General features: G+C 33.0%; 1 pseudogene; it reads right to left on the bottom strand.

Moving 5' to 3' along the window:
- Positions 1-5517: 5517 nt before the first annotated feature.
- Positions 5518-8872, bottom strand: LOC108220545 (guanylate kinase 2-like; annotated as a pseudogene).
- Positions 8873-17749: the final 8877 nt, after the last annotated feature.

The following is a 17749-nucleotide window of genomic DNA, read 5'->3' as shown; positions in this document are numbered from 1 at the left end:
AATATAAGGAAAAATATTACATTAAAAAAAGACACGAGAAAGCATTAAATTAAAAACATTACAATAAAAAAAAATTAACGATTAATATGAAATTGCGAGATATGCTCAACCAAGTCATTTTGTAGCTGACGATGTGCCCGTTTATCACGCATCTGTATAGTGTTTTGAATATACGTTTCATACGCGACAAAAGGTTCTTCGCCTAAGTTTGGTTGCTGTGGTGGTGCTTGTGGTCGAAATACGAGGTTATGAAAGTCAATTCTCAAAAGTTAAGGGCACAGAACAATAAAGATGATGAATGAGTTTGTGACCGAGATATATATAGTACATTGTCACTCAGGAGAATCTCATTTTAGCTTCTATTTAGGCAGCATGTGCATTTTATGCATGACATTTTCAGGTGATCTATCTTCAATATAGTACCCAACTCATATTTGACAGAACTCTAATGACTAAGAAGAAGGTTCATTCAGTTCAATCTGAACAAACTAGCAAATCTCAAACTTAAAAAAGCAGTTTATTTATACGCCAATATTGTTTTCCGACCGTGTTTTAAACATTTGAATTATATAGACATCGAAGCTTTGCATTAATAAGTATGTGATTTTGAATCAGTTCACACAAAATGACTTGCTAAACATGATGCTATAGCTGCAGGACTCTGCCAACTTATGTGATGAGCTCCATACGTCAATTTACGGAAGTATCTAGTTCTAGCCAGAAAGTCGACGAACTTAAAAAATTAAGCTCATCACCACTTGTTGTACCCTCTTCACCTTCAACTATGGTGATAAATGCTGCAACTGAAACAGAGAAAGAAGAAGATGAATTTGCACGGTTAGCTTGATGGTTAGTCTTACTGACACATTTCACAATCATATATTGCTGCAAGGGAATCTGTTGCGCTTGATCTTATCATAAAATCCTTTTTTTACTATTTCATGTAAACATATATACAAATATAGAGGATGCTCTTTCTTTTTGACAAGAGATATACATAATGTTTATATTAATAGAAAAGAAAAATAAACAGAGCTTTTATTTTGGTATCATATTTGGTATGAAAATGTGTTTTTTGTTGTAGTTGAAGCTTCACACAACAATTTTATTTTTTTTTATCAACAACTGAAATAAATTCCGTACCTGAACTATACTGCAATTTCGTAGATGTTTAGAATAGAACCTTTGGATGCATCCAAAGTTGTATGTATTTGTCTCTGAAAGCAGGTTTTTATTTCTAGGTTGATGATTATATGTTTTTATCAAGGGATAAGATTACTCCCTCTTGCATTTCACTCCTACACACCACAGATCACACCATTTGCTCTTAGGACGAAGAACACACAAATTAAATGACAGGCATGTATCTGAAAGCAAGGCAAAGCCAGCACCAATGCAAATCAAGGCTCCTGACTAAGCACTCTGAGAAGTCCAGTGCACTGTCATCAAGGACCAACTTGTCAAAATCAGAAGGACTTATGGAAAAGCCTAAAAGGAAGACACAGAAAACACTTGGTCCAGCTAAAGTAGAAGGAGGCATTCATTCGTTTTCAAGCTCGGGAACAGGAGATGGTAAAACCAAAAGACCTTGCTACCCTCTTATCTTATTATCCCTTAACAGCTTTGCTATTTCAGGCATTCTAAACCTCAGTAGGCCACATCACAAAACACAATCTTGGAGCTAGTGAAACTGAACCTTCACTGGCAAATGCATTGGTTTTATCTCCTGTTTCTGTAAAGACCACAGAGGAGCAATACATGATTGATTATATGAGTCTAGCCTTATTAACTACAGGCCCTAAACCTCACGCTAGAGAATCATCTGTTCAAAACATGCAGCAAGCACGGGTTTCACCTAGTGGCCAAGGCAACCCATTACCAGGGACATGTAGCCTTCAGTAGTTAATAGTTATATGCTCCTTGGGCTTTGCTCCTTGGATTGGACCTAGGATGTTTAAAGTGATGGTGTCAAACAAACACCAAGTTGCGGTCAAAGCCCTAGGTGGAACCGTAGCACAGGAAATTTTAAACTGTAGATTCAGAGTTAGGAAGCATTTAAACTGTAGATTCAGAGGGGTCGTCCGAGAAAACCAAACACAAAGCAGTTAAACAAGCACTTTAAACTACCTCGTAGGAAAAAATCAAAAGGGGAAGGCCTACAACAATGCTCCCATCATTTTCTCAACTCGTCCTTTGATGAAGTGGAGGCTGTCTATGAGTCAGGTGTCTTAATGGGACTACTTCCATTAAGTTCAAAGGAAAATTCGGTCAGGATTATCAGGGGAAATTTGAATTAAAAATTTCTCCCTCGTCAGTTCATTCACAATGATCTTCTCATGATAGTAGAACCTTATATCTCTTGGAATTTGAGAGGAGCCAATAGCTCGCTCAGCAGATTTTTGGTACGTCAGTTGGTGAATAAATTGCACCCTACAGTTCTTTTCATTCAGGAAACAAAATGTCTTGCATGGAACAAGAAGTTAATAGAATCCTTGGGCATGGGAAGTGATGTAGATTGGGTGGAAGCACCTTCAAGGGGATTCCCAGGTGGATTATTAACATTATGGCAGGTCGGGGCTTTCAAACTGATTTCTTTTAAAAGCAATCCAAATTGGATTTTATTCAGGGGTGCACTTAATGATGAGAAAGGAATAGCTTTTCTCAATGTTTATGCTCCACAGAATAGGAGACAAAAACGAGTTCTTTGGGGTGATTTATTATATGTGCTATGACATTTAAGTGAAGAATACATCATGCTCTTAGGGGACTTTAACGCAGTAAGAAGCGAATCAGACAGGAAGAATTGTGTATTTCAGACAGTAGATACTGATTTGTTCAATAATTCTGCTTACACTTGGTATGGCGCGGACAACAAATCTAGTAAACTGGACAGAGTTTTTGTGTCATCTGCGTGGTATATGAAGGGCGACTCAGTACTGCAAGCCGGAAGAAGACGAACCTCTGATCATAAACCACTCATTCTAAAAAATAGTGGAAGGGACTAGGGTCCAAAACCTTTCAAGTTCTATAATTGCTGGTTACAGGATGAATCCTTTTTAGCATTGATGAACAAGACATGGGCAGAATGCACATCTTCAAATATGAATGCAAAGTTCAGAAGAATACGAGAGGTTGCGAGAGAGTGGAGCAACAGTCAAGACAGAGACATAAATGGTAGAATTACGGAGCTTGAAAATGAACAGATCAAGTTAGATGCAGGGGAGACAATATCCTTGAGTAGAACACAACTTCAGGAAGATTTGGAGAAACTGTATTCCATGAAAGCCATTATGCTTTGTCAGAAATCAAGAGTAAATTGGCAGCTCAATGGGGAGAAAAATATTAGTTTTTTCCACAAAGCCATTGCTAGGCGGAGAAGTTCAAATACTACCAACAGGATCATAAGGGATGATACTATTGTCACAAATCCTCAAGAAATAAAGAAAATATTCTATGGTTTTTTCAAAGACTTGCTTGTCTCAACAACCACAGAGAAGGTGTTCTCGCTCCCTAAAGGCTTGTTCGATGTCATTCCTCCATCATACAAATGGAGCATGGTGAGGGATTTCTCCATGGAAGAAGTTAAGGCGGCACTAGATAACACGGACTCTACAAAAGCCCCGGGTCCGGACAGAATGAATGCAGGAGTTCTCAAAGGTGTTTGGCCAAAGATAAAGAATGATATTATGATTTTCTTCAAGGAATTCCATGAGCAGAATCGGATTTTAAAAGGCTACAATTCGTCCTTCATAGATTTAATTCCAAAGACGAAGGATCCGAAATCTCCAGCAGATTTTAGACCCATTAGCCTCATGAATGCGATAATGAAGCTTTTAACAAAGGTTCTGGCAAGGCGGTTGATTAAAATAATGCCATCCCTGGTAAGCTAGACTCAGACGGCTTTCATTAAAGGGAGGCAGATTTCGGATAGCATCCTCCTAGCTAATGAGGTATTAGCAGCTTTGCAAGGCCGGAAGTCGAAGGGAATAGTCCTTAAAATTGATTTTGAAAAGGCATTTGACAGAGTTAATTGGGATTTTCTGCTCGAGGTTATATATGCAAACAATGGAATTTGAAGGCAAATGGATAACTTGGATAAAAGAAATTTTTCTCTCATCAAGGATTTCAGTTTTGGTGAATGGAAGCCTGTCGGAGGAGTTTGCTCCCTCGAGAGGGCTGCGGCAAGGGGACCCTTTGTCCCCCTTGTTTAACTTAGTTGGGGAATCACTGGCAAGAATGTTACAAAAAGCGGTGGAAATGAAACTAATCCAAGGTATTACCCTACCAAATTGTACTCTGCCAATCTCTCATGCAATTCGCAGACAATATCATTCTTTTTCTGAATAATCCAAGGTGAGGAATGGATGCGTGTATGGGGGAGATGGGGTCGGGGTCCATTGCTAAATGCTAGAAGAAATGGACTATACAGGTTGAAATAGAATGTTCGAGTGAGCCAAATATATATAAGTTGTGAACAATAGAGCCCACAAGTTGACAGATGCATAAAATGTGGAAGGTAACTATTATCTGGAGAGTGGGAAGCTACACATCATATGATCCCATGACTCATACCATGCCTGCTGTTCTTTTGTTTCTTGTGAATATGCTCTGCATCTACCTATCAAGAATCAGCACACCAAATATATGCATAAATGTAGAGGCCAAGATGAAATAAACTAGTAAGTTCTATATGAATCATTACCTTCCTTTCTCTCAGTCTCAGAATTCAGATTGTGGGCACTTACTGCCCTGCGATAACTGGTGTCGGATCCAACAGCAAGTACAATACTAAAGCTAAAATGGCTATAACCATTGCTATAATTGGAAACCAAAAAGTTGTTTTTAATAGCTATGCACTAAACTTGTTCCAACACAGCTATGCACTGAACTTGCTCGAACACGATGGTTGACACCCGTATCCACCTGCGAAGAGTGTTATCTGATTTCCTTGCTGAACATCATTAGATTCACAAGGAGAACAGGAGAATGGTTGGCTATACCTTGTACAAAAGATTAAGGATATAATAGGAGAGACAATGTAAAAGGTGGTGGAGCCCTAGAATCTACATGCAATCTAGCAACCCACCCATCATCATGTATACATGTTACTACTACACTACAATAATATCTTATGAAAGCATTTATTTTCTTAAGTTCACTACGGCGAGGAGACTATGGCAATAATTTTGATTCAAGATACTTGGGCTCAGAACTCAATCTACCTTGGTCTCAGAACTTAATTGACAACTTGAACATATTAATCATCATTCCAATCGTGAACCCTAATTTAACAGACTTAAAATTAATCAGAACCTTTATCTTCAACTCCAAAATACATTAGAAATGGATTTCGACTCGTTTAAGGACCTCAGAATTCGAACAAGAAATTCGGTTTACTTAGGTTACCATGCAGACTCAACTTGATCTGATGTCACATCAAACAAAATTATGCTTTCCGATCATTTACATTTCAGGAAATTTGGCTTGAACAATATAAAATTTAAGCTATCTACAATGTAAAAAGAAATGATTCCTTAAAAGCAAATCATCTTTGTCAGGGACAGTGGAAAAGACTAATCTGCTACATAATTAAAGATCATTGCTTCAGTGTCTTAAACTCGATTAAGAATACAGGTACACGTTAATTTAAAACTAGATGAAATAAACTAAGTTAGCTACTAGGATTGTAAATCATTAGCTCAACTTCTCATCAGTTGAGCCATTCGGTGTAAGATCTTCAGCATAATACATATTAAGGCCTCTTGTCCGAGCTGGCGCCCCTCCTTTAATAGAAGATAAATCCAGTGTAATCCTATATATAAAGGATCCATAAATTAATATATTTTTTTTCACTAGTATGGCATTAGGTAAAGGATACAAGTAACCTAAAACATACATTTTTTGGGAGGCTTTCTCCGATTCCCCCGTTTTGCATTTTATCAGAATCTTTTCATCACTTTTAGATGCAGAATCGACCAGAGGCAGATATCCCATTTCCAAAGCTAAGTTTATAAACATATATGGTCAATTATTAATCTAACGAAAACTTAAACCAAGGATCATAGTCCTATATCATAGTTCATAGGGAGTCACTTACAAGAACAGCATGGGGTTTCATTTATGGCTCCATCAAGACCCAAGAGTTTCTGAAAAATCAGGCATAATAAAAATTATTTAATCGTATTGGAGAAGAAATTCTCCTCATTGATCCAAATATTCCAGGAAAGAAAGGAGTAAGATAAGGAATCACCTTAAGACTCATGTAGCAAGAGTCAAAGTCATCATTTACCAACATATGGTCAAACAGGCCAGGCTCTCTTCCTTTTTCGAGCTCATTCTTAGCATTTCGAAGTCGCTTTTGGATCTGTTCCTCGGTCTCAGTCCCCCTGTTTAAATTAAAGGAACAAGATTAGTAACAAATGGAAAAGGTGAGATCAAAAAGTTGTAGCTTCAACTGAGGTCACCTTGCGCGAAGGCGCTTCTCAAGTTCCTCAAACGAGGGAGGGGACACAAAGATGAATATTGCTTCAAGACAACTATCCCTCACGGACCTTGCCCCTTGAACATCAATGTCAAGGATGCATCTCTACATTAAATAAATCCGCTAGGTTACCTTAACGACAAACCAATTTGATACATGTATATATGTTATTGAAGCAAGAGCCACAAACATCATACTACGTGCAACAGAAAATTTGAAGTATCTTTCTGTTTGCCAACACTTTCTAGCGGATAAGACTGACATGCATTGGTCAAAGTTGCTTCTGTGAAATCACTCAACTATAACTATCTTCGATTATTAAACTGAGAGATACTTTTACAACTCTAAGGTTACTTTCTAGCAGAATGATGCATATACAAAGCTTGGTGGCCATATTTTAAACCACGGTCTATAAGAAAATTCTTTAACTATATGGACACATCCAAGAGAATAATGAGAATTACTCATGGCCTGGATCAATATGATAACCTTTACCTTCTGCCGACTGCTTAAATTGCCATGATTTAATTCAATAGATCATAACAGGGGTTACACTGCATAATTCTATTTTGTATGAAGACATTATTTCAGGAATGATAGAGACCATTTGTGTAATATATATACCTTTCCAGCATCTGCAACTACATCAACTGCTTCTATACTGGTTCCATACAGATTTCCATGCACCGCAGCAAACTCAAGGAACTTGCCATCCTTTATATCCTGCTCCATAACACTGCGTTCAGTGAAATTATAATGGACACCGTTCCTCTCCCCGTCCCTTGGTGCACGAGTTGTGTGGCTCACTGAGAACCCAAACATGGCTGGAAATTCGTCCATCAGTTTGTTTATTAATGTACCTTTGCCCACTCCAGAAGGTCCACTTATAACAATAGGCTTCTCGGCATCGCCTATGACTCCCCGACTCCAAGCAACCACCTGAGTTTCAAAATTCTTTTGCTGCTTTCAAATATATTGTGTGTTCACCTAGCATAATGAATAAAGAAATTATATATTAAATGCAAAATCCAATTATGTAAATGGAATTGATGTAATATTAACGTGTGTGTTCAGAGAACAGTCAAATAGTGCTACATCATATATTTCTCTTCCATGTGGCCCTACAATAAAAATATGCATCCCGTGCTAAAAAAACGAAAACTTGCAAAAGAGACTTTTGCTGGAGTTTCACTTATTCGAATACCAACCTCCAAAAACCAGATGCACTCATCGAAGGTCGAGCTTTCCTTCACAACCAAAATCCGATCTTCACAATAAAGCATAGCTAAGTGGCCCCTAAATGGTTTGGGTTTTGTTCCCAGAACAGTAGGAATAACCCTGAAATAACACATATAGTTAGTAAAACCACATTACACATTCAAGTATCTACTGGTAGTGGCAATAGCTTTAGTATAACTTACCATTCATTGGTACATTTGTCGAAAATACGAACTCCAGAAGTTGCCACTTTATCATTAGCCCAACCAATAACATACTAATCAAGGCAAAGAATCACATTAAAAAAAATTGTGGTCAGCATAGTGTTCTCAGTTAGCAGGACATAATGAATAACAGTGACTTCAATAAACATACTGTTTTGCTACCGATAACTGTAGCTGTTTGGGTGCCTTCTGATTTCAAATGAAACACATTCGTGTCATCCTCCTGCAGATTTTCGAGTAAAAAGGCTGGAGCTTCCCCCTAATAAAAAAATCTCCAAAAGGATTAGATCACAACAAGACCATCACTTTAACAACACACACCATAACCAATGTTTCAAAAAACCAAGATTTAAAAAGCTTCAACTTACCATAGATTGAATCAATCTTCCAATTCAAGATTCCTGATAAATCACATATGAAAAATATAAATATTAAAGCATAACCAGCTTGCAAGATCTTAAACTATTAAAAAAGCTTTAAAACATTCAAAACCCTCGAAATCAATGGTAAAAATCTGATCTTGAATATACATACACACACACACATATATAAGCCAACCCCTAATATAAGTAAATGGGGATCTTGAATATATATAAGAAGCCAACCCAGATACAAATAAACAAACAACAGGGCAATGAACACATTGTATTAGCGGATTCAAAATCACAATATCAACAAAAAGGCAAGAACATAAATACAAGCTCGTATGTTTTTTCATTCTCTAACACACAAAAATTCATTAACAAATTAATGGGAGCCAAGACAGAAAAGATTTCTAGAGAAACCCATATAATTGTAGCTAAAATCAATAAAATGATACCTCAAAAATAGTGTGTGTGTGTGTGTGTTTTGAAGCAAACAAAAAAAATTCTTCTTGTTGTTCTTGTCTTCTCAGTTGTAGAAGGTGGGTCAATTGATATGATATGAAACTCTCGAACACACAAGTGTTTTTAAATTATACTATATGCTGAGAAAAGGTAAAATAAGGGGGAGTTGCAAACAAATTTTATGAAAACTTTCATATTTTTAGTCCAAAAGAAGACAGGTCGGATTTTAATTTACTTTTTTTTTTTTAAATAAAACGAACTTGCATTAAGAAGCTACCTCTGAAGCGAGATTTTTTTTGTTTAAATGCAAGAAGATTTCATTAACTTGAATATAATATAGCCGAGACAAATCGCCAACTGTCGATACAACCAGGTGATAAAACAAATAACATACTAAAATCAATTAAATCAATTAAATGATTACATTCGATAAAATTCGGAACAATATCAAACCACTCGAAAAGATCTGACGTAGGCCCTTACAGAGATCTATAAACAAACACTACTAACACTTCTTCAAATACTTCCTCAAAATGTTTTAGAAGGTCCTTAGGGCAAATCCAACAGTGACCTAAAAGATCCAAATTTGGGCAGGTTTCGGCCTAAATCTTCCCAATATTGGTATAAATCTTGGTCCAAATTTAAGTCGATGAACATACTGGCCTAAATTTAGGCCGGCACAATTCACCAGCCTAAATCTTTTTAGTAATATTATAATAATTTTTTATCTTTTGTATACTTAATTAATTATGATTATATGTTAATATAATTATTAAATAGTTATAAATTATATTTAATATATTTTACTTAAATAATTATATATATATATATATATATATATATATATCAATTATGAAATATAATAAAATTAAACATTCTTAAAATAATTCAAATTAACGATTCATTAAACATGAGATAAAGATTACATTCAGTATGATAAAGATTACATTCGATAATGATGAAAATGCTAGATTTCAACATTTCCTTGGACGACATCGAAAAATAAAAAAAAATAAAGAAGCTCATATTGCACACCGAGATGCATTAATTGAGCATTTGTGACAATATTATATTAACTCGGAGTTAAGGCTGAACAAAAAAACTAATTTGGAAACGGAACCGAGAAAAAACGGAAAAAACTGACTCGGAAATTACCAATCTGAAACCGAAAAATTAAAAACCGATCTGATTTGAATGGTTGGGTTCCGGTTATATCTTCCAACCGAACCGATAAAAACCGAACCGATTATTAAAATAATAATCAAATAATAAATATTATATATATAATAAATATATAATCTACTATATCATATTTTAAAATCAAGAAATCTATTCAAATACTCGAAGAAAACACAAATCTGTGTTAGTATTGTGTTACTATCAATTTGTAAGTTAGAATTTGGCCTTGCAGATCATATTTGCGATTGTATTTGCTTCTGGTTTTCTATGTTTAGTTGCAACATTCATGTTTCTTTATGCATCCTGTTTTTCTCAGTTGGTACAATACCATTTCATATACTGCCTTACATTTTCTTCGTGGGATCTTTGATCTGTGTACTAATAGTTGCATTTATTTCTTTTCATTGGTCGAACAAGATATACTTGTTGGTATCTTTTTTATCAAGCAGACCAGTGTATGTTAGATTTGATTTTTCATTCTTATATTTGTGCGGTTTTGTAACCGAAACCGAAACAATTATAACCGAACCGAGGTTTTTAAACCGAAATCGAAACCAAATCCGAACCGGCGGTTGCGGTTTTTGATTTTAAAAACCGAAAATATATGGTTGCGGTTCCGGTTTTATCCGGAAACCGAGCCGAACCGGCCCATGCTCTGCACTACTCAGAGGTAGTATTGAATCTTCGTAATTTTTATTTTAAATTAAGTAAAATGTTAAGTTTTCTTTTATTTTTTTTGTTTAAATATAAAGTTTTTCTAATATAATGAATTTATTAAGTTTACTATTAATATGAAATCTTATATTATTGTATAAAGATTAAAATAATAATATAAAAATAGTTAGAAGAATAATATATTATAAATGAATTTGGACCAAAATTTAGGTCAAACTGTTGGAATGGAAGAATAGTTCGGTCTAAATTTGAACCAAAATTTAAGCTAAAAACTAGTTCCATTCTTGAAGATGACCTTACAATCCTCAATAATCATATCGAAATTTGAGTTGTAAGTGCTCCCATTCACTGGATCGACCACCAGCTTAGCATCACACTCAAATATTTATACATTACACAGCTGATTCATAATTTTTATAATTTTATCGTTTATATTTTAAATAATATAATTAAAATATAAATTGATAATATTTACCAAATTTTTCAATGTTTTAACTTAATTGATGATAAAAAGATTTATTAAAACATGTTATATATTAAGGAGATCCTTAAAATAATATTGACTGACTGATAAAATCGACCGGCAAATAAAATTATTAATATTTCAGTTTTAATAGAACAATAATAATAATAATAATATAGTATAGTATAGTATATAGTATAGGATAGTATAGATAGATAGTATAGATCTATGATATTATTTTTAAAATGATAACATGGAGTAATTAAAAATAACATTAATGTATTTAGTTGAAACATCCGGCGGTTGTATATTAATAATTATATATAATAATATTATCATTCTTATATGTATGTTGCATGCGTTATTTTTAGAAAATTGACTTTTTAGTTAGGAATTTGAAAAAGATAATGTGTTTTAGTTAAACAAAGGTGGTAGTTATGTTGTTCAATGTTATTTTTAGAAAATTGAGTTTTTTTTTGTTAAAAAATATATAAGAGATTATAGTTTTAGTTGAAAGGGATAATTGATTATACAAGTAGGCCCCATCATTCGACACAGGTACTAACCGACCGATCAACCAAACTTTTAAAATTACTATTTTAATAGTATAGTATTTGATTTCAACACTAGCTTATACATCCTCGCAAAAGTACTCACAAGTAACAAATTCAAATATATATTTTCTATACTTTCGTTATTATTAATAATTTTGTAATTTTTATTAATATTCTAGTAGCCTATATCTTTGCGATGCATGGGTATACTTTAATAATTAAAAAACAATTATATATTGTAATAATAATTATTTTTAATATGTCGTTGACCATATATGAGGAAAATAAAGATGAGCAAACCCAAAAGTGCATGCAGTGATCAATTAAGAATGGACATGGAGGTCTTAAATCTCGCAGCTAACATGACTTTAGATAGGCTGCTCGGCGACAAGATATTAGAGTATTTGAGTCTAATTTTTAGTGGCATGTGGTGAATACGTGTTAGTCACTTTTTACTGGCATGTGGTGAATACGTGTTAGTCACAAAGTGACGTAGAAGGAGTGGAATACGTCACTTCCAAATTATCGAATACGTTTTCGTTTATGAAATTTATTCAATTTTAAAATTTGAAATCCAACTCTAAAAGTTCAACGAATATATTTAGATTCCTAGATCTGTCTCTGCTCCTATAGTACCCCGTTAATCTGAGGAACTCTCTTAAGCATTAGCAGATGAAGGGACTAGTTAATTTTGCATTATAGTGATCTTATTCTTGTAAGCTTCCACGCCATTTCTTAATAAGATGCCCTGAATATTTGACTTTTTTCTTGGCAAATCGACATTCAGAAAGCTTAACTAATAACTTAGGTTACCTTTACAGCTCTAGACCCAGCCTAAGATGGGTAGCGTGCTCTTCAATTGAGGTGTTATAGATCAATATATCATCAAAGAAAACTAACACAAAGCTATGTAAAAACTTAGAAAATATCTTGTTCATCAAGCTTTAAAAGTTTATTGGAGCGTAGGTTATTCCTATGTCTAGAGTGTAGGTTATTCCCAATGGCATGACCATAACTCGTAATGACCTTGGTGTGTTTTGAATGTCGTCTTAGAAATATTCTCCTCTTGCACTCGTGTTTGGCAATAGCCGCTCCTTCGGTCAAGTTTGGTATAAATAGAACTTCCTCTCAATTCCGCCAGCAACTCCTCAATAACCAGAAATGGAAAGCGGTTCTTGATAGTTATTGAATTTAGGGCCATATAATCAATAGAAAGCCTTCAACTACTGTCTTTTTTTAACCATCGACTACTAAATTTTTTGAAATGTATTCCGATTCGAACCTGATAAAATGAAAAGAATTCAGATATGAATTTGATGTGGTTTTTTTTTGGCACAAGATACTTCTTCGTATAATGAGTTTACTTCCAAGAGTTCTTTTCGTTCAAAAAAATTTATCATCTAACCCTCAGACATGCAAAGATGACTGGGAACATTTAGACAATAAAGTTTTAATATTCGATAAGAAAACACTCATAGAAGGTCCTGCTCTGCTTTTCATCCTTTTTCCGACCGAGTACCTTGAAAAATATCACATAAATAAAAGAACATAATAGATTAATATATACAATAAAACAATAAAATCGATTAAAACAACTTAGGAGAAGGGAAAACCAATTAGTAATTACAAATAAATAAATGAATGAAATATATTATAGAGACTGGGTTTTATATCAAACTGGTCACTCATTACGTCAAAATGTCTCACTTTACCCACCCATCTCATCGGGGACTCGTTTGAGCCACTGCAAACAAAATATATATCATTTTACCCACAATACTATTCATACATTTTTATTTAATCATTTATCAAAAATTAACCATTTGTTTTTTTGCTACAAAACCACCTCGAGTACCTTCATAACTGTCTCTAGTATTTATCAAAATAATTTGGAAATTAATAAAGCAACATAGCTATTTATTAAAAAAAAAATTTAGAAATAAATATATATATTTATGTGATCACCCTAAGTATGTTGCCTTAGAAATTTCTAAATTATTTTGATGAATAATAGAGACAATTATGAAGGTACTCAAGGTGGTTTTGTGGTAAAAAAAACAAACGATTGATTTTTTATAAATGATTAAGTAAATAGGTATAAATAGGGATGTGAGTAAAATGATATATATTTGGTTTATAGTGGCTTAAACGAGTCCCCGATGAGATGGATGGGTAAAGTGAGACATTTTGACGTAATGGGTGGCCAGTTTGATATATAACCCGTTAAAAAATAAGGAAAGTAAATCAAAATATTAAAAAATCTACACCATAGAGATAATGAAGTCTCTTTGGTTAGATACCTAATAAATAAATATATAATAAAGTTCAAATCTCACATAAAAATAATTGCTTATCAATAGGAAAAATTCATAATAATACATATAGGAAAATAAAATTGGAAATTGAAAACATAGCTAAAATTAAAAGACAAAATCTTGTGAAAAACAAGTATGTCATAATTTTAGCTAATTTCTTTTTATGAGCACAATATAAATTTGGTATACAACAACCAAATATAAATGGTATAATTAATAATATCTCATAAAAGAACAATAAATCCATCTTATATGGCCCCTCATGAATTAATAAATTCAGGTACGATTATCAACAAAAGATAATGAGACCACAAAAATTAAAATTAAAATTGAAGCATGTATAGAAAATTAAAATTTTAAAGATAAACAACTTTCCATAGAGTCAGCTAATCATTCCAAAAAACTGAAATTGAAATCTACAATTACTACTATTCGAAACAAACAATAAATTTAAAAGTTGTCACTAGCCAAAATTCTAAAACTTAAATGATGTAATATAATAGGCAATCAGAATATTCTAAATTTAATATCACTCACTAATTGTGCCACCTCTGTACCACCACCGTGCTCATCATGCTCACTAATGATAAAACTAACAGAAAACAATATGAGTATACAGAACAACATAACATAAGTTTGATTTTACCTATCAAATCTTCTCATGCCCGGACAATTAAAACGGACAAAACGACAAAATATGATACAAAACAACCCATACAATAATAAATTTAAGCACACAATTATAAACTAATCAAAAAATTGAAGTATGAACCACAACACCAATTATAACACAATATTTTAAAAAAAAAATCAACAAATAATCACATAAACATGTAGTTTTGTAGTTTGGTAAGAGAACACCTTTTTTAATAATATTATATCTTTACAGATCTTGTCTTCTCAACCAAATTGTTTAATCCCAAATATCAACGCTGCTGTTGTGAGATGCTCTAACCGCTGATGCGATCTTTTATTTCATCGGCGAGTCTTTTTCTCTCCTCTCTTTTGTAGGTTAATTAATCGATCACCATTATTGACAGAAAAGAATTACAAGAACCTTTAGATATGAATTTGATATGATTAAGTGATCGAGTTATATCTTGTAATTTTTTATAAGTAACAGAAATATAACATGTAAGTAATAAAAACAATTAATTAGGCGAATATGAATAATAAATATGGAAACTTAGGAAACTTTAACAGAGATAATCCATTCTAACATGGCAAGAATCTTTAACTGTACATATGATTAAATATATACATACACCGTCTTTTTTTTGTTCTGTGTAAAATATCCTTTACTTTTTTGTCATAAGACTATCACGTCAGTGAATTGTATCGAAATACAATACCGAAAAGTTTGAAAAAGCTTCTTTCATATATAAAAAACTTTCATCGAAGCGAAGGACATGTCGAAACGTCTCACCAGAAATTAGATATAATTTTTGATGTCTGAAGAAAAACACTCAAAAAAAAAAAAAAGCAAAATCCGCAGAACTAAGAAGAAAGGAGAACTTTCATTCAAAAAAGTCTATCGACTAACCAAAGGTCATGCAAAGATGACCCCGAAAATTTAGTCAATAAAATTTTAATGACTGAGAAGAAAACCCAGATGAAAAACAAAACCGAGAAAAGGAAAAAATTAAAAAGGAGAGGAAAAAGGTGGAGAGAAAAAAAGAATCACGCACAAAAGATTATGTCAGGCACCGAAACAAAGTCATCTAAAATGACACAATCGTTAATCAACGACAATCAAAATCGCAAAATACGATCAAAAAGCCATCAACTATGGCACTCTCTCGAAAGGGACACAATAATTAAAACTAAATATACAACATGTCTAAAACACAATATACAATAAAAAGTCTTATAAATCTAGTAGTAAGCGAACCACACAAATACATATAAACGCAATAAGAACAACGATTTTGAACTCATACCATTGTCGAGGGTCAATTCACACGATCCCTACCTTACCGAATATAAATATCAGATATGGCTAAAACTGAATCGCGATTGCTTAACTCGTCATTGAATCATCCAAATTGATTTATCACCAAATCAAAATCTTGAAAATCGAGTAGATCTAATATCTACGAATAGATCTGGTGGAGAGTATTGTTGAGAAAACAAAAACAAATCAAGAGAACTGAACTGATCTGGAGCTTTTCATTCGGTGAAAATCGATGAAATCTCCGATGGTGGCTAGAAAAAGAAAAGAGAGCAAGAGAGTTTTGTTAGGTTAGGCTAATATCCTTTACTGGTTATCCATAGAACTAAAAATAAATTTGTCGTTAAGATCGCAATTCCCTCAGTCTCTCGTGAAGGAGGTTCTACTTGGAAACTATATCTATAAAAATAAGCACATATGAAAAAATGCTCTCCTAAATTAGTGGTCCGTGCGTTTATCAAATAAAACACTTAGGTTGTGTTCAATTGGAGTGAATGGTGTTGATAAAAAAATGTATATAATTTTCATTCCTCCAATCATTCCAATCTTACTATTTTAACTATAACTCTAACCCACATGTTTCCACATGTTTTGGAAAGAATGCTCATTCCATTTATACATCATGTTTATTCACAATCTTTCTCACAAAAAATTTAAATACATTCATATTTTGTCACTATTATTTCATACCTTCTTCTTTCTCCTTAACACTTCTATATAATTTTTCATTTAATTCTCCCCTCATTCATTCCATGAAATGAACACAGCCTTAGAAAAATAGTGGTCCGTGCGATCGCACATTCCCTGATAACTAACAAATTATTAGTGAACCATTGATTCAGAGGATGGTAATTGTCTCGTCTGAGGAGGGCCAATTAAGTTTATCTAAGCACGTAATATGGTGGAGGGTACAGTGTTCTGCCTAACAAAAATTAGAATTTCTGGTGAGGATGCAGAATTCTCATTAGATAAGGGTCTTAATTATATTAATAATTAATATTAATATTATGAACCAAAGAATTTTGTTTTATGATTTAGAAGCGAAAGCAAAATGTTTTCAGCAGCTAAAGATAGATAGATTAGATGGCAATCTTTTCCGAAGAGAAATACTGTATATTGACAGCTCAGAAATTGAGTGACTCTGTTGAATTGAATAGTTAGCTAACCATCATCAATCATACCATCTCATCAGTGATACGTTACTCTCGGGGACGTTAAGAACATCTCCAACCATTACTTTATTTTAAAACAATTTTATTTTTAAATTTTCACCTTTTTCACTTCATATCACTAATTTTTTTCCAATCATTCCTTCAACTTTAATTTTATATCTATTTTATTAATATATTTTACAATTACTTCAAATCCATTTAATTAATATATTTAACAATGTAATTGTACTCCGAACCTATTTTAGCTTTATATATCAATGATTGACCATGCTTGTATGAATATGTATAGTTTATTCCCCTGACTTTATTTCTACAGTGTTCTTTCAAATTTGAAGATGGATAGTTGTTTGCTTTATATATAAAGATAGAGATATTGTACATTGGAGATGAATTTAGGTGTTTTAACTTCATATATGAAGATAAAAGAGGTTATAAAGCAGAGATTGGAGATGCCCTAAGACGCTTTAGTAAACTCATATTTTTAATTGGATTGATTGTATAATAAAAGAAATATTGTTTTTGATTCATTTTTTATAAATAAAAATTTTATTATATAATTATTTTTAAAAAAAAAATTCAAATTAATTTTACTAACTATTCCGTTAAAGTATTTAAAAATATATGTCGAATGTTAAAATATCATATAAAAAAATAGAGGGGGTAAATTGTTCGAGACAGTAACATTGATAA

Source organism: Daucus carota, chromosome 5 (assembly GCF_001625215.2).
Source record: "Daucus carota subsp. sativus chromosome 5, DH1 v3.0, whole genome shotgun sequence".
NCBI classification, from domain to species: Eukaryota; Viridiplantae; Streptophyta; class Magnoliopsida; order Apiales; family Apiaceae; genus Daucus; species Daucus carota.
The sequence above is the reverse complement of the archived record's forward strand: the minus strand, read 5'-3'. Positions and strand labels throughout refer to the sequence as shown.